This window comes from Mirounga leonina, unplaced genomic scaffold (genome assembly GCF_011800145.1).
Source record: "Mirounga leonina isolate KUSES-001 unplaced genomic scaffold, KU_Mleo_1.0 Mir_168, whole genome shotgun sequence".
In the NCBI taxonomy this organism is placed as follows: domain Eukaryota; kingdom Metazoa; phylum Chordata; class Mammalia; order Carnivora; family Phocidae; genus Mirounga; species Mirounga leonina.
The window spans coordinates 69,855,058-69,879,640 of record NW_023270426.1 but is presented as its reverse complement, the minus strand read 5'-3'; the positions used below and the strand labels follow the sequence as shown (position 1 = coordinate 69,879,640).

The window sequence follows — 24,583 nt, the reverse complement described above, 5'->3', positions numbered from 1 at the left end:
ACCACCACCACCAACAAAGATAATACCAGTGAGAGCAGGCCCATTCCAAAAAGTGAACTTTCTCTTCTTACTTGGCAAGAAAACCACGAGAGGGAAAGCAACCCCAGAATTGGGAGAAGGGCTTCTTCATATGAATTGGGATGTTATGCCCTAAAATCCGAGAACCATATACCCTTTGACTGAAAGGCAAGTCGAACTGTATGTAGGAGCTTAGTATGGTGGGACTTGGGTGAAAGAGGAAGGACCATTTACCTGAGTGGTGGAATTACAGCAGCAGTGCCAGACCCTCCCAGCCTTGAAAGGTGGGCCCCAAGTCAAGGTAGGACCCCACTCTCCAGCTGTAGCTAATTAGCCACCTTACTTAACTGGGCCAATCCAGATATCTCTGCCTGAAAATCTGATGTTGCAAAAATGAGATGGTAGCTGAGTTGAAAATTTATGTAATATCAGGGCCAAAATGACATCGGGGAAGCCAAAACAAAGCCATGAGCAAGGTGAAGTGACAAAAGAGTAGAGAAGTCAGAACATCACTTTGCAAATCAGAAGAGAAGACTGTAGCAGACAGAGAAGTGACGGAAATCAGGCAACACCACAGGAACAACCTTGGTTCGTAACTGGGTTTTATCCCAAAGTCCTAGCATATTTCCTGTCCTGTTCAGGAAAACGTGAAGTGGCCTGCTTTTTCACTTATAGAAACACTTTTGTTTGTGATAATTTCAGTGGGTTTCTATTCCTTGAAACCAAACAGCCTTGACTAAGGCAGGCTCACGGAGGAAGTGACTAAGCTACACATCAAATGTCCATCAGGTTGCCAACAGAGAAAAAACATCCCAAATAGAGAAAAGAGCTTATAAGTCAACCCTGAGGCAGGTGAGCAGGTTGAGTTCTAAGAACCACAAGGAGTTTCATAGAGCCAGAGCTCAAGGAACACTGCAAGGGGGAGGGTCAGAAAATGAGGCTGGCGAGAAAGGCAGGAGCCAACCCACAAGAGGCCCTGTGCTATTTCGTCTTTATCCTGTAGGTGATGGGATCAGAGGTGTGTTGCAGACCATTCTGGCTGTGGAGTAGAGGCTGAAGTGAAGGGGATAGGAGGAAAGACTGGAGAAGACTAATGAGAAAGTGAGCTTCTCAAGGGTAGTTTTGTATGTCACTATTTCCACCATCAGGGACTGTTCTAAGGGAGAAGAAAAAAGAAAAAGGCATCATCTTGTTCCTAAGAAGGAAGTCAGCACAACACCCTAGGAAATTAAAGAGTCTGCAGCTTGGCCAGTGGTATAGCTGCAGTTACACCCTTCAGGCCCAATGTTTTAAAGAAGCCTACCCGTTTGCTGACCATTGAGCAAATGCACCACCAAACGTGACCTAGGACATGATAAAATATAGATCACAAAAGAAGCTCACACTTTGAAATACCACACAATTTCACACTTCATTTCCTCAGTTCTCATACTCATTTATTAATTTCCTATCATCACATAAAGCCACATCAAGCTTTAGCTACTTTGGGAAACATGGCACATTTCAGAAAGCCTGATAAAAGCATTAATAATTAAAGACTGACTTTGAATGAAGGGCATCTAAAGACTCTTTGGCACAATGTATTTGTGCTATTCAGTAATACAAAAGTTAAACCTGTGTACCCCTGAAAAAATGGAAGCTATGGATATTCTGATCTTAATTAGTTTAGATAACAGGACAAATCAAACCCCCAAACACTGAATGGATGGAACTGGAGCTGTCAGGTCTGATGACAGTGTAGACTGTGGACACAAAAAACTTCCTACGTTATCAATAATTTCTTTTACACACACGTGTAGAAAATAGACAACCTCACCGTCACAACAAACAGCTGTTATTATTGCAACTGACTGTGAAGCATCCCCTTAACACGATGCTTTGACACTTGAGTTTGTCTCTGTCTGCTCAGCTGTCTTCACTTATGGAGAGATTCCCCAGGCTTAAACTACAACCCGACAATGTCTTCCGTCCTCTCTCATCCCATGTGTCACTGGACTGCAGCCTCCTAACCACATCTGAAATACTGTTTGTTGTACAGCATTCTGCAAGCCACCTTAGTTACAAAGAGCTATGGCAGAAGTTCTTTTATCTCCACTGCTTAGGGACTGGTCCACGGATTGCAGGGTTAGCATCACTTTGGAGTTTATCAGAAATACCTCAGGCCCCACCCAAGACTGACTCAATTTGAATCTGCATTTTATCAAGATCCCCAGGTGGCCTTGAAATGTTTTGGAGGCACTACCAGGTATTTTTGGGAAACACTGTCGAGGAGAGTTTCACTACAACCTAACCCTGATCCTGATTTTCTTTGATTTCAATTTTTTTTCTTTCTCAATTTCTTTCTTTGGAGGAATGGCTGCCAAGGCCTGCATTAAAAATTACTGCCATTTACCTTGAGTGGGACCAGGAAGATGGCATGTGCTGTAGAAACAGAGACAAGTTTTAAAGTCAGCTCTCTCGGTTCAAGTCCAAGTTCTGCTACCCAGAGGCTGTGAGATCATGGGCAAGTTACTTAACTACAAGATTGAGTCTATTGTCCCTTTCCCTTGAGTTGAAGGTTTTTAGTTTTTTTGTTTGTCTGTTTGCTTTTAAGATTATAGAGTCACCTGAAATTGAAAGAAATAATACAGAGAGATCCCATATACCCTTCACCCAATTTCTCCCTATGGTAACCTCCTTCACAATTACAGTACATAACACAACGAGAAAATCTGCTCTCCATCTCCTATAAGTTTGTCTTTTCAAGAATGTTTTATAAACAGAATCATACAGTGGGTCATCTTCTGAGATTGGCTTCTCACTCCACACAATTCCCTCGAGACCCATCCAACTTGTACATATCAATCATTCATTCCTTTTTACTGCTGAGTCTTATTTCATGGTATAGATGTACCACAGTTTAACTATTCACCTTTTGAAGAACATGTGGATTATTTCCAGTTTGGAGCTTCTATAAATTATGCTGCTATGAACAGGCACGTGCAGGTTTTTGTGTGAACATAAATTTCTGTTTCTCTGGGATAAACACTCAAGAGTGCAATTGCTGGGTGATATGGCCATTTTGTGAGAAACTGTCATACTCTTTTCCAAAGTGGCTGTGCCATTTTAGATTCCTACTAGTAAAGTATGAGTGAACCAGTTCTCCATATCCTGGCTATCATTTGATGTTACCACTATTTTTACATTTTAGCCAATGTGACAGGTATGTAGTAATATCTCATTGTGCTTTTAATTTGCATTTCCCTAGTGAGTAATGATGTTGACCATCTTTTCATGTGCTTATTTGCCATCCATATATTTTTCAATGAAATGTCTATTCATGTATCTTGTCCATTTTCTAACTGGATTGCTTTGTTTTTTTTACTGTTCAATTTTGAAAGCTTATAATATATTCTAGACATAAGGCCTATGTCAGATAATGTGGTTTGCAAATATATCTTTCCATCTACACCTTGTCTTAATATCCTCTTCACAGGGTCTTTTTGGGAGCAAAAGTTTTTAGTTTTGATGACTCCAATTACCAGTTTTTCCTTTTGTGAATTGTGCTTTTAATGTTAAGTCTAAGAACTTTTTCACCTAGCCATAGGTCCTGATGATTTTCTCCTATGTTTTTTCCTAAAAGTTTTGTAACTTTATGTTTTCCATTTAACTGTGATCCATTTTAAGTTAGTTTTTGTATAAGCTGTGAGCTTTAGGTTGCCGTTCCTTTTTTTACCTTTGAATTACTATTTGCTTAGATCAATCATCAGTTTTGAAGTTTTCAACTTAATAGAAACTTTGCAAAGAAGAAAAAAAATCAAGTCATTACACTAAATGTACATATCAAATGTAAGAAAGCCCAGTTGTAGAAACATTAAAATGTTTTATCATATGCTAGATCACATATGGTGGTGCATCTGTTCATGGATCGGCAAGCTCTTGGGCTGTACTGATTTCTTTAAAACAGGCCTGAGGGTAGAACACTGTACAACAATACCACTGACCGAGCTGTAAGACTTATCACTCTGCATTGTGCTGACTTGCTTCTTAGAACCATATGAATGCATTTCCCCCTCTTCCTCCTCCCTCACCAGCCCCTGATGGTAGAATATGAATGTTTCTAGATTCTGGGACTAGATACTAATATTACCGTGCATATCCAATGGAGAAATTATGTCATGTTCAAAGTCTGGCTCATAAAGTTATTCAAAACAGCCTATATATTAATTGTTTGCTTTTTCTTCAATCTTGAGAAAGAAAAACAAAGCTTGAAGGATCACAATTCCCGATCTCAAGATACACCACAAAGCTGGAGTAATCAAAGCAGTATGGTACTGGAACGAACAGAGACACACAGATAAATGGAACAGGACAGAGAGCCCAGAAATAAACCCACAATTATATGGTCAATTAATGTGTGAGGAGGCAAGAATATACAATGGGGAGAAGACAATGTCTTCAATAAAGGTACTAGGAAAACTCAACAGCCACATGTAAAAGAATCAAACTAGACGACTTTCTAATACTATACACAAAAATAAACTCAAAATAGATTAAAGACCTCAATGTGAGACCTGAAACCATAAAAGTTTTAGAAGAAAACACAGGCATTTATTTCTCAGACGTCAGACACAGCAGCATTTTTCTAGATCAGTCTCCTAAGAATAAGGGAAATAAAAGCGAAAATAAACTATTGGGACCACATCAAAATAAATACTTTTGCACAGCAAAGAAAACCATCAATAAAACAAAAAGGTAACCCTTAATGGGAGAAGATATCTGCAAATGATAAGGGGTTAATATACAAAATATATAAAGAACATATGCAACTCAACACCAAAAAAACAAACAGCCTGATTTAAAAATGGGCAGAGAACCTGAATAGACATTTTTCAAAAGAAGACATACAGATGGCCAACAGACACATGGAAAGATGTTCAACATCACTAATTATCAGGAAAACAAAAATCAAAATCACAATGACCTATCACCTTACACCTGTCAGAATGGCTAAAATCAAAAACACAAGAAATAACAAGTGTTGGTGAGGATGTGGGAAAAAAGCAATCCTTGTACACTGTTGATGGAAATGTAAATTGGTATGGCCACTGTGAAAAACAGTACAGAGGTTCCTCAAAAAATTAAAAATAGAAATACCATATAATCCAATAATTTCACTATTGGGTATTTAACCAAAGAAAACAAAAACCCTATTTTGAAAGGCTATACGCATCCCTATGTTTATCGCAGCACTATTTACAATTACCAAGATATGGAAATAACATAAGGGCCCTTCAGTAAATGAAGTGATAAGGAAGATGTGTGTGTGTGTGTGTGTGTCTATATATATATATACATATATGTATATATAATGAATATTACACAGCCCTAAAAAGGATGAGATCATGCCTTTTGCAATAACATGGACGGACCTAGAGGGCATTATGCTAAGTGAAATAAGTCAGACTGAGAAAGACAAATACCAGATGATGTCACATATATGTGGAATCTAAAAAACAAAACAAAGAATATACAAACAAAATCAGAAACAGATCTGAAACACAGAGAGAACAAACTGATGGCTAGCAGAAGGGAGGAGAATTAGGGGATGGCAAAATGGGTGAAGGGAATGGGAGATACAGGCTTCTAGTTTTGGAATGAGTAAGACACAGGAATAAAAGGCAACACATAAGGAATACAGTTAATGATATTCTAATAGCATTGTATGGTGACAGATACAGCTGAACTTGTGGTAAGCAGGGCATAACATATAGACTTGTCCAATCACTATGTGGTACACCTGAAACTAATGTAACAATGTGAGTTGACTACACTCAACTTAAAAAAAAAAAAAGGAAGAAAATTGTTTGCTTTTTCTCACATTCATAATTGTTTTGAGTTAATAAATAATGCAATAATTCATTCCACTGCTATTTTTTTAAGACACAGGGACACCTGGGTGGCACAGTTGGTTAACTGTCTGACTCTTGGTTTCAGCTCAGGTCCTGATCTCAGGGTCATGAGATCTAGCCCTGAGATGAGCTCAACTGGAGTCTGCTCAAGATTCTCTCATCCTCTGCTCCTCCCCACCCCTCAAATAAGTAAATAAATAAATCTTTTTTTTAAAAAAAAAGACTTAAAACAACATAGCAGGAGTGCTTGGCTGGCTCAGTAAGAGGAGCATGTGACTCTTGATCTCCAGGTTGTGAGTTCAAGCCCCATGTTGGGTGTAGAGATCACTAAAAAAAAAAATAAATAAACTTAAACAGAAACATAACAGTATGGATGTTCCTCAAAAGTTGAAAATAGAGCTACCCTATGACCTAGAAATTGCATTACTGGGCATTTACCCCAAAGATACAAATGTAGTGATCTGAAGGAGCACCTGCACCCCAGTGTTCATAGCAGCAATGTCCACAATAGCCAAACTATGGAAATGCCCAGATGTCCATCAACAGATGAATGGATAAAGAAGATGTGGTGTATGTGTGTGTGTGTATATATATATGTGTGTATATATATATATATATCAGATGGAATACTACTGAGCCATCAAAAAAAAAAAATCTTGCCATTTGCAACAATGTGGATGAAACCAGAGGGTTAAATTATACTAAGTGAAATAAGTCAATCAGAGAAAGACAATCATCTTATGATCTCATAGTGCAATTTAAGAAATAAAACAGGATCATAGGAGAAGGGAGGGACAAATAAAACAAGATGAAATCAGAGAGGGAGACAAACCATAAGAGACTCTTAATCAGGAAACAAACTGAGGGTTGCTGGAGGGGAGGGGCCTGGGGAATGGGGTAACTGAGTGATGGACATTAAGGAGGGCACGTGATGTAATGAGCACTAGGTATTATGTAAGACTGATGAATCACTGACCTCTACCTCTTAAACTAATAATACATATATGTTAATTAATTGAATTTAAACTTTAAAAATTTTTTAAAAAGAGAAACATAGCAGTATTGGAGTAAACTGTACTACCTCACATGACACTCCATTATCAATTCCATTTCCATAAATAAAGTAACTTCTATTAACAATTTTCTGTGTATTCTTCAATCTCTGTTCTATGCACTTACATACATGTGATACACATATACATAAATTTAGGTTATATTTTGTGAAATCAAATGATCAATATTTTTTCCTTTGTGTTTTTCTCTCATTTTTAAGCCCTTCCTGAGATTAGCTGAATCATGCTTTCATTTTTGTCAGTAACTTTTGAATCCAATTGAAATATGTTTTTGTGTACGACATGCAGAGGAATCAACTTTTATTTTTCATAATTAGCCGATTTTGTGTATGGCCATATTAAATACTATCTAGACAGTCTAGACACATATTTGTACCTATATATATTTAAGCACACCTTCCAGATGTTTATTCTGTTTCATTGTTTTAACTACTTTTTTTTTTTTTTGGTCAGATTTTAACTTAATAATAAGTTCCTTCTGACATCTGACAGTTAAAGTTCCCCCTGACTTCTTTGTCAATATTTTGCTGGCTACTATTATCTCCAGCTAATTTTTTAAGACAAATTAATGAATCTATATTTTTCAAGTTCAAAATAACAGTTCTAGTGAGATTTTGATTATGACCAAATTCATAAATATTTTTAGGGAGTGCTCTATACTTTTGCAAATGTTCATTTTTGCCCCTCGGTAAAATCAGGAAATGCCAGTTGAGAGAAATACTTGGGAATGCTCTCTAAATTTAACTTGAAGCACTAAAATTGACACCTACCTCTTTTAGCCTTTAAAGTTCTTTAAGTCTTTATGTGCACAGAGCAAAACCGCCATGACCTTTAAAGGACAGAAAATACAGACTGCACATGTTCTGATGACTACTTGGTTTTGAATTTTTTTTTAAATAAAGAGGAAATAATGATGCTTGCACTACAAAGTACAGAAACAACAGTCTCTGAGTTGTGTGTGTTTATAACAGTTTGAGAGTGAGCAGGTGGAAATGGTAGAAAAAACAAAACTTGATTCTGGGTCCTAGAATATATAAATAAACAGTGTGCTATTACTCCAAGTGCAGAGGACAACTGCCGTAATAAATGTGAATCAAAAATATTTAATCTGGAAAAAGAGATAGTATTAACCCAGCAATTATGCTAAGTAGAATTTTTAGCATGCGTTGCCCGAAAGAGTTAGGTAATTTCACTCCAAATAACTGAATTTTAATGAAGCTTATTATGTGTGTTATTTCTTGTTTCTATGTAAGTTTGTTTATTATTCACAATGCAAAACTGTCTTAAAAAAAAAAAAAAAGCTCAACGACACACTTATTCCTACACTGAAAGGGACAAGGTAAAATTAAGTGAAGTGCATGTCTCCTTTAGTTTTTCAATAATTAAATCAGCTTTATTATGAAGTGAAATAGCCACCTGTAACAGGGACCACTAGGCTTACAATATCCTTTTTTCCCCTTCCTCCTTCATCACAAGAACCTTAATTTTTACCTGGTTATGTTGCTGTTCAAATATAGGATAACATGCCTCAAACTCAACTGTGGATAGGTAAAGCCAAAATATTATTTGTGTGCCCTTCTTTGCCCTTTTTTCTATCCTGCTGGCTAAAGGGGGCATGTGATGGCTGGAGGGTTAACAGCTGTTCTGAACTATTAGGACAAGGGTTATACCTAAAGATGTAGGAGTGGTAGCCTGGAAGGAGTCTGGGTCCCTGATGTATATATGGAAAAGCCAGACCACCTTATCTCCAAAACAGATAAATCTCTTTCCTTTGTGAAAGAAATTAACTTCTTTCTTATTGAAAATATTTTCATTTGTTTTGTTATATGCAGCTGAAGCCACTCCCAAATTATATACCATGACTGCCCTGTAAGATTAAAGTCTGTGGGACCCACTATATTAAACTACTTTTGTACAGAAATTTCTCTTTAAATTAACATTGTTACAGAAATACACCATATCTAAGCCAATACATATTAATTACAGAATTTTATGTCAAAGTTTCCAATACAAAATAATCATTCTTTAGACTTTGTCTTGCCCATGTTTTTTTCCATTAATATCAACACTTCTGAATAGAAACAAAGAATATATTTGTAAAACCCATACACAACACATAAAGATAATCTAATTTTCTTCCTTTTATGCATCATTTAAAAATAGTTTGGATCAGTGTTGTTTCAAAGAAAAGACTGTATACTAGTTTTAATATATACTAACCTAACTATAAAATTATATATAACATACACATATATTAATTTTAATTTATATATGTATATGATATTTGAATGTTCATTTCTCTTGTTTTACTGCTCTGGTCAGGCCATCTAGTACAACAGTGAACAGAAGCAGTGAGTAGACATGTCTCATTTCTCATGTAAAGGGAACACTTCTCATGTTTCAGCATCAAGTGTGACATTTGCTGTGGTTCTTGGCAGACTCCCTTTACCCAGTCAGGAATAATGACTTTCTATTTCTAGTTTGCTAAGAGTTTTTATTACAATAGGACACTGTATTTTATCAAACTTTTTTTGTGAAATAATTAAGAAAATAATGGTTTTTTTTTTCCCTTAATCTATTAATTAAATTTTCTGATGCCAAGCCACTCTTTAACTTGTTGAATAAAACATCTTTGGTCATTGATACATGTTTTAAATACGTGGCTGGGTTCAGTTTTCATGATCTCATTGAGGATTTTTACATCTAATTTTACAAGTAAGATTTACCTTTAATCTTCTCTTATCATACTCCCTTCTCTGGTTTTGACATAAAGATTATCCAAGCCTTATAAAATGACTTGGGAATAAAACATTCTTCTGGACTCAATATTTTGTTCAGTTTGTACATGCTTGAAATTGTTCATAGAACTTTCCTGTAAAAATGTTTCAGCCTTTTGAGATTTTTTTGTAAATAAGTTTTTAACAAGTGATTGAATCCCTTTAATGGTTATAGAACTTCTCAATCTTTTATTTCTTCTTCAGTTAGTTCTGTCGAAATATTTTCCCAAGATTGTGCCCATTTGAGAGTTTCATTGATAATTTCGATTTAGTAAAGAGAGCAACACTAAATTTTCTGTATAGTGGAGATATTAGTCCACTTACAGAGTTAAGGGGGATTAAATGAGATACGTTGCCAGTGCCTAGGCAGTGTATTTCCCAGATAGTTCATTCTTCTTCCTTCCTTTACCACTCTGACCAGCATTCTTGGAAAGAGTTCCCATGTATCCCAGTCCCTCTTAAAATGTGGTTTCTGAAAGTGAAAAATCCTAAGAAGTGTCCTTGTACCCTGAGTGCTCATTAAAATAGTTCATCTTCACATCAGACTTTTTTTCTGGTAACTACTAGAATTCTAATGATCCTTCTATGTTATACAGCTTTACCATGCTTTGATTATGCAGCTGTGGGTTTTGGGGGGTTTGGGGGTTTTACTTTTTTATTTTTTGCACTAAAGACAGAAGTCCTCACAACTGCATTAAATTCTATTGGTTTTGCTCCAACCCACCTCAAATGCTTGGGACTTTGATTCTCTAATCAAATGTACCTGCTGTCCCTTCCAGCCTTTGAGTGCGTGACACTGTGATCTGCTTGAGGGGTAAAACTGAATTAAAAGATTACTCCCTTCATTGATTAGCATTTTGCAAAATTTTTCAGCCAAAGTTTGGTAAAATTTTTAACCTACCTTCTTGTTCTAGCACCCAACCCATACTTCCACTACATTTTCTGTGGATCTATATTTTTTCATTAATTTCTATGAGATCTTTACTCTTTCATTCAGAACCCATACTGTCTTCAAATGTTATCATGTAAGTTCACTCAAAATATTTAAATATACTGACCTCAACAATCATGCTTTTCAACTAGGCCATGATATGTAGAGTGGGGTTTTTTTTTTTTAAATATTGCCAGAAATGAATTTTTGATATTTTGGTGGATTTTAATGCCAAACGTCCTCCTAAAAACTTTCCTCTTTTAATCTTGATATAACTTTATTTCTAAATCTGGGAATAGAGAGGTGCTCTAGACTGAAAGTTTGTGTCCCTCCTCAACATTCTTATGTTTGAACTCCTAACCCCCAATGTGATAACACTAGGAGGTGGGACCTTTGAGAGATGATTAGGTAGCGGTGCTAGATGATGAGGGCACAGTGTCCTTCTGAGAGACACTGGAAAGCTCCTCTGTCCCTTCCATGTGAGGAAGCAATATGAAGATGGTCATCTGTGAATCAGGAAGCGGGTTCTCACCAGACACTAAATCTGTTTGATGTTGGACTTCCCAGCCTGTAGAACTCTTGAGAAGTAACTTTCTGTTGTTTATAAGCACCCAGTCTATGGTATTTTGTTATAACAGCCTAAACGGACCAAGAGAAGAAGACTATAATTTTCTTATCTGATCCTGTTCTGCATTTATTTCAAGATTCTCATCCCTCATTCCCATCTGTAAGTTAATGGAGAACTGAATTACCCTTAGAGTCACATGGCTATGAGAAAGATATTAAATCTATACTGAAAATGTCTCCTTTTCCATAGTAACTCCTTTTTGGAACCAAAAGAGATAAAGGACGTTTATAGATGTTTTTGAGAGAGACAGAAATAAGGATGTTATGGCCACTTAAAAATAATCAAAAGATATTTATATTTGAAATTCGCTTTCCTTTTAAAATTTTGGTTCTAAAATATTTGGTTTGGGATGTTGCATCTAAGAGACTCATGCTGATGCCACCTATTTGTCTAATTACAGATAAGGGAAGCTGTGAGATTCTGGAATGAAGAAATGCGAAAAGAACCAGTAGGGGCTATACCAATTATTTATCTTACAAATATTTATCCATTTATTCAATAAATAATTTCTAAGTGCTTAAAATACACCATTGACAAAATGAAGATTCCAGCCCTCATGCAGCTTACATTCTAGCAGGAAAATGGACAATAAACATATAATAAGTTAATGATATTATGTGTTAGAAGGTGATTATCATCATTGAAAAAGAAAAAGGAAAGCAGAATAATAGAGAGTGAGGATGTTGGGGTAAGGTGAGCGGTAAATTGTGAGACTATAAAGGTGACACTTGACCAAGACTCATAGGTGGTCGGGAATGAGCACAGTGGCTACCTGTGGATGTCTCCAGATAGAAGAAAGAGCTAGAGGTAAGCAGCCACAAGGAGGCAAATGTGCTTGAATCAAGTCAGTGGAGCAGCTCAGGCAGGTAATGGCGATTGGATCAGTAGAGCTCTGTGGGTCACTATAAGGACTACGGCTTGTGGTCAAATAGAGTCACTGCAGAGTCTGAGAAGAATGGCAAGACTGGACTTACATTTCAAACGAATCATTCTGGCTCCTTTATTGAGATTGGACTCGGGGGGAGAATGGGGAAGCAAATACATAAAGCAAGGAAAGTATATTCTTATTATATATTATTATAAATTTAGTTATAAATTTATTTCATTAATTTAATTTATGAAATCATTATAGATTTATATTATTATAAATCACTACATTGTTACTATTTTTATAAGATTTTAAGATTTTATATCGTTTTATCTTTTTCTGTCTAATCCCGGTAGCTCAATCCAACATGGTAGCAGTTGAGGTAACACGTGGTTGGATTCTGAGTGTATTTTAAAGGTAGAGAAAGTGGGATATACTAATGGACTGTATATGAGATGTGAGAGACTAACTAGAAAATCTCTCCAGCACAAGAAGTAAAGGAGAAACAGGAAACAAACAGATAGGGTTTTAAGACACCCGGGGACAGACCTAGGAAAGAATATTGATTAGTTCTTGCTCTTTACCCCAGCTAGTGATAATAAAACCTGTGATCCTTTAACATGTTAAAGAATATCCTCCAACAAGAAGCTGGAACACTCCATTCAGAGATACCTCTGAAGCCAGACAAGTTGCTTCAAAATTGATATATTAGTACAGTGAATCCCTCTGGTTTTCCTTCCAAAATAAAAAAAGGAGGAGGCAAAAAATACAGTAATAAAATACAGTGAGGACCTTGAAGACTGATATCGTCCAGAGTTACTAGCTGAAGATATTTTGTGTAGTGATATTTTTTACAATAGCATCTATGTTTTATAGGTCAAAATAAAGAAGACCTGTTCTGTCTCACACCAAATTTAATGCCCTCCAGGTCCTGGAATGCCAAAACATCTCTCTTTGTGAACTGTCACATCTCTGGCTGATGGCAGCTCTGCACTGGCAACAGTGAGTACGAAGCCGATCTGCTGCAGAGCAGAGAAGTAAACAGGAGGGCAAGGGAAATGAAAACAAAGAATGAACTGGGATAGATGTAATATTAAATCTGATAAAAGTATTTTTTATACTCGTTAATTATAACAAACATCTATATTTAAAGGTGTGGGGTTTTTTCTCTTTTTAGAAAAAAACCTATGTAGACTACATATGGTTAATTTACTTTTCCTTCCTTTTTTCTTTCTGTTTCAGTAATCTGACTGCAGGTTGTTTTACTTTGCCAACAGCTATCCCAGGGGGAAATATTAAAAAACAAAAACCGAAAACTGAAAAATCAGCACCCATCTGCTCCTTCAACACCAGCACCATTTCAATGATATTTATAATTCCTTTTAATGGTAATAAAGTATCTGCTCACTGATTAATAACCTAAAATACAGTAAAACAAAACCAAACAAATGGCCCCAATATAAGAAAGTGGCATAAGAAATAAGTTTGGACATAATGCTGTACCTATCAAAATGAAGAAAAGCAACATTTTTATGGGCAGAGCATTGAGGTGTGTATTTAAAGATGTAGTGTCTAGTCAAGAATGGCAGTACACATTTTTTTTTCTTCTGAAAAACTTGATTATATTACTGTGAAATCATTTGTCTGATGTCTTAATTGAAAATTGCATTCTGGTAGCCACCTTCTACCCTGCTATTTCAACTGGTTGTAGTACTACTGGATTTGTCATATCATCATGAAAGATGGATTTAATTGGTGTCAACCCAAGAATCTCTTCTCAATCCCATCCACCCAAACCTCTAATAATGTTTCATCATCTTAAGCCTCTGCATTTTTAAAGACAGACAGAAGGAGGCTCCCCACAGCTAGTTCCACAAACACATCACCTGGCCCAATTTACGCATGTGATACACTTTTATTTTCAGCCACTAAATGCATTTCAAAAGTACCAGAAATAGAAATACTTCTGGCCTAGACAGGGTGTCTGTGGAGTTTAACTCTTTCCAGTAATGAATTTCTGAAACTTTGGAGGGGGAGGGGGAGAAGCAGTGTTTCTACGTGTAATCTTTGAACACAAACTTTGAAAACTAGAACCGGTTTTGATAGAAAGTAAATGCAACTTCATATAGAGAGGACTTCTGGGGGAAGAGTAATGTTCTATTTCTTGACCTGGGTGGTGGTCCCATAGGAATTTATGGCTGTTCCCCAAACTGTCTAAGCTTTATGCATGCATCTGTATGTATGATATATATCACAATAAAAAAACTAATAAAATTTTCTTTAAAGATCTTTAGGAGTTCAAATACTTTGGTGTACTACTTCTGAGATTCAGGGAGTTGGAGGTGATATTTCAAAGATCATTCCAGACCTCTGATTCTGTATTTATTACATATTAGTGCATCCATCACTGTCGGCTCTCTGCATTAAAGAATATTTAAAGGTGAAAAACCAGAAACTCTTCCATCTTAATCAAGATTTTTAATCAGGAATTAAGAATATTCATGACATATGTGTTATCCTAACAGATTAGTATATGAAGCAGAGGCTGCAACTATTTTCTTCCTATTTTTATTTGCTGATCATGGACAGAAACGCATTATGAAGCAACCCTTCCCTTTGAACTCACAATAAATTAAAACAAAAGCAAACATCCACCTTGAAAGTATAATTACAATGATGCTACATTTCTCTTATAAATAATAAGAATTATCATTCAACTAAAACTTAATGAGTTTACATAAGCTTCTCTGCCACACAGGAAGAAAACAAAAGTTAAGAAACTATTAAATCATGGTCACATTTCTTCTTCCCTTCTCTCCATTATATTCAACTGAATTTATCACTTTACTATCTACTAACTAATATTTTAGAAGGAACAACATAAAAGTATCTTTAAAGGTAGCTATTTAAAAAAAAAAAAAACTTAAGTATTTATGTTGTTTATATTCTTCCCCTTTGGGGAGCAGTAATTCATGTCCAAAGAACTTAATAACCATTCTTTAAAACTGGTAGGACTAAAGATGGTAAAAACATATGTAGACTTAAAAAGGCTGTACCAAAATACAAAAATGTCGTGATGTTTAAAGTCAATGACCACTAATCTGTAAACTGATGATACTTACTCATTTATTTATTTTTTTAACTATTGGAAAGGATGGCAAACAATTTTAAAACCTTAAGAATGAACTTGATAAAATCAATTTCTTTCCATTTTAGGAGTGGGCAAACAAATAAAAACATGTGTGACTAAATATTCTAAATGTAATCTTGTTTTTAAAATGTTTAAATATTTTCCCTTGAAAAGTTACAAAAATGGATACTCATTCCTGTAAATGCATGATGACACCACTCACATAAAATATTTCTTTAGGCCATGGCATTTTTTTTGGTGTTACGTTATAATTTAAGGTGAGCTACATAATGGATTGCATTATAATGAATCATACAGCTCTTCAAATGACTTATCTAATTTCACTTTCCAGTGCATATATAAAACCACATATATAATTATGTTGTTTTTCTATATGCCTCTTAGGTTTCTTCTAATTAATTCTAAATGTGGTTCAGAACCCTTCTCTCTTCAGCTGTGAAAAATATAAATAGTGAAACAGAGGCAACTAGTTATTAATGTACCTTTTACATTTATTTAATTGACAAGAATGCATTCAGTTTCTTAAATTAATCCCCTAATATATTACATTTTATGCTTTCATTTAATCAGTTACATCTTAGAAGAAAAGTATATTTGTGGCTTGAAATTATTCTAAGAGCAAGTACTGTAAGATCAAACAATTCATTAATTTGGGTAAAAAAGTACAACATAAGTTATTGAAACTTATTTTCTTCAGACACTGCATTAGCCTCTGGGAAAACAAAGATAAACAGAAGTCATGCTGTCCTGGCTTTCACTGCGGCAGTCAGGGGTGATAATACACGGATGGAAGACAAACCTTACAAGGCAACGTGAGAAGGTCTATAAGAATAGCAAATACAACATGTGTGGTACTAAGAGGATGAAGCGAGGAGGTGATGGAAGGATCGGGAAAGCCTTCTAAAATATGTAATAATTAGTGAATTCTTAATAGGAAGTAAGAAAGTAAAAGCACATTAGGGAATGACAGTCCATCAGCATCTGGCAGATCCGTGAGTGAAGGAAGGGGTAGAATGTGGCACTGGCTTCAACTCTGGGTACATGAAAGTTGTGAGTGCAGCCAGGCTACTAGGCATCAGGGACAGGATCAAGAGAAAAAGGCACAAGAAGGAAGAAACAGCTCCATCTTTCATCATGAAGTGAGTGGTCTTCACCCCCCACCACAGTCATACACTGCTCTCTCACTATTTGCTGTTCGGGTGTATTCATAGTAAATGGTTTCACTCATTTCAGTTGTTTCTTGTTCACCTTTTTCACAAGATGGTACATTTCAAGAGAGCAAGGAGCTGTATTTCCAGCCCCTAGAATAATGCCTGGCATGTACTAGGCACTCGATAATATTGTTGAACAGAGGAATTAAATCAGTAAGAAGAGAGAAGTAAAAAGGGAGATGAAGAATGATGTGAAGAGTGGTCCACACAGAAAACACGATTAGAGAATAATGAACCACCGTCTCAGATGTTACCCATGGCACCAACCCCTAGGCTAATCCAGAAAGCTAATCCAGAAACCATCACCCAGCAAAAAGTTCAAAAAGAACATTCTGAAAAGGCTTTACCTATCATGTACTGCAAGAGCTTGTCAGATTGAAAGCCAGAACATCAACTGCATTTTACACATATTGCTATTTCAAGTGAAAAGTGAAAAAAAATACATCCGTAATGGGGAATAGTATAATTGAGAGCTTATTCAAATAAGTGGCTTTTTCAACATAAAATATTAATCTTTTCAATAATCATATTTGCAAGAAAGAAATGAAATACTATTGTGTGAACCATAAGTTCAAATTCCTACCCTGAGCACTTAAGTTTTTTTTCAGTCATCACTATATTAATCTGCCTTTTTTGCATTTTACTGCTGTTATGTTCAAAAATTCAATCTCCTAGACAAATGGCAATTCAGGAACACAATTCAAGTGATATATTATTCCCTTTGACTACAAAGGTATATTTTCCCATTCAGATTTTTTTCATTCAAATCTGGCAAAAGCTGTTATATCACACAAAATACACTCTCTGCTTTCTCAACCTACTGTAACATAGAACAAATTCTACAATTCCCTCATCCTTTCTCTGAAACACTTAAAATATATTTTAAATTTAAATTAAATCACAGATAAACGTTATTTATGTTATTTTCTTTGACATTAACTTGAATATTTTAATTGTATTCAATGTATCTGGTAGGTTATATGTAAAATGTCACAGGCCTTGTTATTTAAATTCCATATATGAAAACCATCTTTACCTGAAATATTTTGACATACACAAGGCAACACTGTACCTAGTATTACTGATCAGCAAAAATTAAGTATCTTTTGGTATTATAATTCCCCCTGTTCCGGGGGGGGGGGGGGGCGTCTTCCAGTTCCAGTACACTTCTATCTACTTCATCTTTAGAAATGTGAATCTTGCAAAAAGAAATGGTGAACTTAAAAGGAGAAAATTATGCATGCTCGTTTGATAAAGAATCTCCCCTGAACAATTTACAGCCTCAATTCCAATAACAAGGAAGTTTTTCTGCCCGACAACCCAGCCACCACCAATGATAGATATATTCTTTAATGAGTCGGCAGCTGAGTAAATTTCTTTAAGTGTACCCAAATCCCATCTTGGGATTCATAGCCATGAACAGATGGTTATTGGTTAATGCTTAGCTTATACATAGTCACAGAAGCCAATGTGCACACTCCTGAAAAGAGAAGGAAGGAGCTGCATGACTCCAGCCACGTCCTATAAACCTCGGGACTGCCATCCTTTAAACAGTGAAAGCGAGATGAGGCAATATAAATAAGAACGCTTTGGAAACTATAAAAAATGCTACACACACACACACACACACACGATTCATATTATGACACTACTGACTGAAACAATGTAAAGGATGTCATTGATTTCTTGTTCCCTTTCATGTAAGATTGGAACCACAAGGGGGAAAATGCCGAGACTAAAAAAATAACAGAAATGGTCCCTTTGTACTGGTCTCTATATACAATATAGGCAGCACTGAAGGCACAGTAAGTAGTTAGATACCATCTTCTCATGTTCTCATGCCCGGGTGATTGTAATTGTCTCCCAACTCAGCTCCCTGCTTTTGCCCTTGCCACCTTATAATCTGTTCTCAATGCACAGCAATCAAAGTCAGCCTTTGGTAAAGCAGCTCATATCTCGCTACTTAACACCCCTCTCATTTGGGTCAGATTAAAAGCGAGAGTCATCACCCTGGCACGCCAGGCCCTACAGAGGCAAACTCTCCACACCCCAGCCTTCCTCATGGGTCTCTCCTCCCTCCACCCTTTCCCCTGCTCCCTGTCCTCCAGGCACACTGGCCTTCTTGCTGTTCTTTACACAGGCATGCTCCCACTTGCTGTTTCCTCTGCCTAGAATATTCTCACACCACGTATGTATCCGTGTGGTTTCCTCTCTTGCTCAGTTCAGGTCTGTGCTCACTCAATTGCCACCTTCTCAGTGAGGTCTTCATTAACCTTGATATTTAGAATTGCAAACTTCCCCATGTTCCTGGGATCACCCATCACCCTTTACTACTCCAAAGTATTCAGTCTCATTACAATATGACCTGTTTTACTTATTACTTTGTTTAATTTCTGACTGTAAGCTCTATGAGAGCAGAGATTTTTGTATGCTTTCACTGTTATACCCCAAATACCTAGCACAGTGCCTGGCACATAGCAAGACCTCAGTAAATATTTGTTAACAGATATGCAACTTTCACACATATACATGTTTGAGCTACCTGTAGACCATTACAGTATTATAACAAACTCTTCTGAACTAAGGTTCAAGCTAAATGTTCCAAAAAGAAGGGATACTCGCTTCAGCAGCACATACGCTAATATTGGAGTGATACAGAGAAGAGCAGCATGGCCCTTGTGCAAGGGGCCAAAAAGAATGGGAAAAGATTATACAAAAATGAACAACAACAAAAAAAATGAGGAACAAAAGTGAGATTTTTAAAAATCATCCAAAACAAAATAAACTAATTGACATTAAACTCAGGAGAGTTCCAACACATCCATAAAACCTTTTACTTACTTAGTCAATGTAGAATTAAAGAACACATGATAAAGTTTGTATTTCAGCCATTACTCTCTAATGGCTTCTTGGATAATCACAAATTTAACGTGTAGGATGTGTTCTCAGAAAATGTGAGCCCTTGGGGACAGGTGTGGGGAAGCCAGTACCCTTCACCCTGTTAATTCTAGGCTCCACTCACTGGAATGTGAAGATACCAAGCTACCTTTCAAGTTCTGATAGCAAAAGAATTAAGTACTTTTAAAAAAAATGCTAATTTCTTCTATGAAACCAAATCTTGCAAAAAGATGTGACCAAAGTTATGATTTTTACAGGACTAACCTTATTGGGTCCTGGTATCAAACATACTTTTATGCCATTTATCTCAATGGCCACATCAAACAGAAAAGTGGAGTTATCCTTCATATGGTGTTTGACCCCCACGGTGTGTTCTTTCCCTTCCCTAACATCCTATAACACGGATGACCTTTATATAACAAGCTTTGTACTATAACTGTTTCTTGTATGTCCATATTGTTTCTACATGAGAGATGCTTGAGGGCAGAAATCCTCGAGTAAGAAATACTCAATTTAACAAGGATGAATCCATTTATAACATCATCAAAGAAAAACAAGCAAAAAATGTTTCTAAATAATGGAAAACAGAGCTGTAAGCACCAACAGGGCCTCTACATTTCCCCAACCAAGAGAAGTCAACAGGAAGGACTCCTGGCAAAGATATGATCCCCGCAAAATTTGCCTGTAGGAGCCTCAGCTTCTCATATATTCATTTTCTAATAATACAGTCAATGAAACATTATCATCCTTATTTTACACTGTGAGGAAACAGCGGTTTGAGTGAAGTGACGAACTTTAACCTGTTCGAAGTGACAGAATGTCTCAGAAGAAAGAAAAGACTTAATCCCAGGGCTGTCTGACTCAAAAGCTTGTGCTTCTTGTTACTGAGCTCTGCCCCCGTTGGTCTAGAGTTGATTACGTATGCAGCTGTGTGTTTCATATATTTTCATGTGAATGAGTTCCCCACAACTTATCCCTCTAACCTCTTGCAAAGAAACTGTATATCTAATTACAGGATAAAGAGCAGTATGTAAGAATAAAAGAAAAGGAGGATAATATTTGGGAGGAAGTGGACGTGCAAGCCCCTGAAACTGTACTAGACTAGCTTGGCCTTGCCCTAGCTATGGGCATGGGTCAATGTCAGGCCTGCCTTAAAACCATACTAGCTCCAGTAATATGTTAGTCTTCTTGTTAAGAGGAATTACTGTCTATCCCCAAATAATCAGTACACTGCCAGATAAAGGAGGGCTCAATAATCAAGACAGAGAAAAGTTCCCTAAGTTATAATCATGGTTAAATCTGGATATCTATAAATTTTCCAGGTTATAAAGAACTAGTGGACAGCCCTGAGACCGTCTTTAAAGCCTGGGTTTCAAGGGAATGTAGAATCACTGGTGACTAAGGCAGTAAGATGAAAACACAGAGCATGTCATAGGAAAAGTGAATGACTGGAAGAAGTGTGTATAAGAAGAAGAAAGAGGGGGCGCCTGGGTGGCTCAGTTGGTTAAGCGACTGCCTTCGGCTCAGGTCATGATCCTGGAGTCCCGGGATCGAGTCCCGCATCGGGCTCCCTGCTCCGCAGGGAGTCTGCTTCTCCCTCTGACCCTCCTCCCTCTCATTCTCTCTGTCTGAAATAAATAAATAAAATCTTAAAAAAAAAAAAGAAGAAGAAGAAGAAAGAGAAAGAGGAAGAGAGACAGATTAGTTCCTATAAAAAATGACAGTGTTATAACAAAATGCCTGAATTTCACTTAGCATCATAACATAATTTAAGAATGGTATCATATTAGCATAGTAGTAAATTTTTTCTGGTTAAATACTAAATGGGGAAAGAGTTACCAGTTAACTGTGTGCTAACAATGTTACCCAGAGAAAAACACAAACTACACCCACCAGACTTAAAAACTGTATGAAATATAGTCATATTATTCATATCATCACAATTACTTTTAGCTATTAATAATATATTTCTACACACATACAGATATATGCATATTTTGGCAATTACCCAAAAATAATTCAAGCTAATTCCCTAAAGATTTAATCCATGTTGAAGTGTGTCCTTAAAAAAGCTGATGGCATACTTTTTGTAAAACAGAGTGCAGTAACAAAGGGTCACACTTAAAAGATGCGCATATGAAGCTACATTTCTCTTTCACACATCTTGTCTGCATTTTCAAAATTGAATAATAAGCATGGTATTTTTAACAAGATAATGTTCACTTCCTTTGCATATAATAAAAATGTCAGAATCTTAACTTTTTATGCCTACATAATGGATTACAAGGTTATAAAAATGTATTCAATATAAAGGTTTCCATGAGTTTTATAATAAAATGACCAGGAGAAATGAAAATGAGATTAAAAACCAAAAGAACTAGATTCTAGTCCAAGCTCTGCCACAAACTATCTGTGTGACCTTGATCGAAACGAAGAATGTCAAATCTTTGGCCTCCAAACAGCCAAAATCCCAACTGACCAGAGCTGACACGGAAGTTGAAACTTATCCATCCCTAGGCTGGTACCTTAACTACACTGAACTTCATATTCTGAACTATAAATTGAGAGAGTTGGCTTCTGAGTTACCTTGTGACCCTGACACTCAGATTACCAAAAAGAGCAGAGTCAGAAGTCTACCAACTGGGGCACCTGGGTGGCTCAGTTGCTAAGCGTCTGCCTTCGGCTGAGGTCATGATCCCAGGGTCCTGGGATCGAGTCCCGCATCGGGCTCCCTGCTCAGCCTGGAAGCCTGCTTCTCTCTCTCCCACTCCCCCTGCTTGTGTTCCCTCTCTACCTGCCTCTCTGTCAAATAAATAAATAAAATCTTAAAAAAAAAAAAAAAGTCTACCAACTGATGAGTATTATTCCTATAAAACTGTGAGACTCCTGTTGGCCCTCCATTTTTTTCAAAGCAAAAATGCTTAATTTGCTATGTACAGTATTTTTAATTAGTAGAAGATGAGTGTATGCCAGCTGGACATAAGCCTGGGTTACAGGCAAATATTTACCAGCAGATTGAAAGAACCCTATATAAGTCATTAGACCTGTGCACTACTGAGATGATATAAGGCCAGGGCCCAGAAAGAAGAACTAAGAAAATTCTTTCTAGATTCTGAGATTTCTAAAGGTAATATACACATGGACAATCTGTATACATTTGGATAAAATATAAGATATATTCAGAATTATTTCTAAAAACAAAAAGCTCCTAACTGCTAATTTGGGGCTCTTTTATTTAAAGACTGCATGTAAAAAATCCAAAAGGGATTGTTTGTCTAAATGAATATATTCTCAAACATATTCTCAAAATTTAGCAACTTTAATCATTAATTGTAATCACTAAAAGCTTAGCCTTAAAAAATGAAATAAATAGGGACGCCTGGGTGGCTCAGTCGGTTAAGCGGCTGCCTTCGGCCTGGGTCATGATCCCAGGATCCTGGAATCGAGTCCCACATCGGGCTCCTTGCTCAGCAGGGAGCCTGCTTCTCTCTCTCTCTGCTTGTGCTCTCTCTGTCAAATAAATAAAATCTTTAAAAAAAAAAATGAAATAAATAAAGAGTAGCCTACATTGGAGTACCCAGAAAATGTTTTATACATATGACTTCCAGCCAAAATTCAGAGTACCCAGCCTCTATCATAAGAGTCACATCGTTATTAGTAATAGCTAATTACTACTGAGTACTTAGCATGCGCTAAGCTCTTTGAATTGTTATATATCTTTGAGTCTTGAAAATAACCCAGTGAGGTAGGAACTTCTCATCTGCAAGTGTAGTTGATTATGTCATATATATTTTCAGCTGAGAGCCATATTACACTACCTTGGAGATTACACAGCTTCATTCTTCTTCTTCTTTTTTTAATAAAAAAGCAAACAAATAAATAACCAATGATAAATATCAAGGCCTCAGTTGCAGTCAGCATGTATTCATAGAGCTGTCCAAACCCAAACCGAAACCCAGCCATCTGCATTTCCATTTCTGCCTGCAATGACGTAGGAAACCAAACTTAGTGAACTAGGAAACACCTTCTATATGCCACACACTGTTAGATACCATTCAATCTCATGTAACCCTCACCATTGCCCTGGATGTATATTATCAGCCCCACCTTACAAATGGGAAAACTGAGGCTCAGAATGGCTAAGTAACTTACACTAGGCAGTCAGAGAGCAGGTACTAAATCAGGACTCTGATGTCCAAGTCAGTATTCCATAGGGTGTACCCCGGAGTTTTTACAGCACAGACACAATAGATATTCAAGCTTATGATCAGACGCCATCAAGACAAGATAAAGTCATGGACAGTGCAGTACATCGAAGATGAAAGGGAAATGAATAGAACAACTTAGAAAAAGCTGAGCATAATTTCAAAGGAAAAAAATTACAACAAATATCAAGTAAAGTTTTGCTTTACAATAATACTTGCTTTCTAATATCTAAATTATTCAATGTAGTACAGGGTAGTGTTTATATTAAACTCACAGTGACCTTCAAAAGATACTGTAGTTTATATTTTATAGTCCAATGGAATCCTATCTATTAAAGAAAGTTTGCCGCACAAAACAGACTTGGGATATTTCAATTTACAGGCATTTTCTAAAAGTAATAATATTTGTCTACAATGTTCAGTCATTATTCATGTTAGGATATAATTAACAATAAAGGGGAATAAAAACATTAGAATATGATCAGGAATGTGTTATAAAACAAGTTTACTAAGATTTTATCTTGTTTTATTTTCCAAGGATCATAATGTCTCAATATACCTGTATTGTCCTCCCAGGGAAGTAACAGATGGCTTGTTGATAGAGGGTAGGAAAGAGACGAATAGAACACTTCTTGACCTTTATTCCTTTTACACTAAAACTAACTGGCTCAGAAAGTTTTTAAGTACCAGGCGATATGCTTAAACTGAAAATATTTCTTAATATACTTTTCTTTTGAAGTAGTAAAAATTAAGGACATTAAAAGGAAATTTTTTCATGTATGGTGGAATGGCTTATAAAAGCATCTATGTATCGCTGTGTCCTAAATTCAGTTTATTCATCATATTCCTTCAACGATACTATCATTGAAGAACAAAGATGAGGCGCAACTAATGTTAACTTTCTCAGAACAGAGTGCTTTCTGTTAAAGCCT

The 24,583-nt window shown here is 36.3% G+C and overlaps 1 protein-coding gene and 1 non-coding gene across 13 annotated transcripts in view; one reads left to right on the top strand and one right to left on the bottom strand.

The window, feature by feature from the left end:
• The window catches only part of PAM (peptidylglycine alpha-amidating monooxygenase), a 283,495-nt gene that overhangs the window by 175,088 nt on the left and 83,824 nt on the right, over window positions 1-24,583 (bottom strand). The gene's annotated exons all lie outside the window — the stretch shown is intronic.
• LOC118017215 lies at window positions 19,167-19,268 on the top strand. The gene has a single exon (XR_004681079.1). It is a non-coding gene; the product is annotated as a U6 spliceosomal RNA (small nuclear RNA).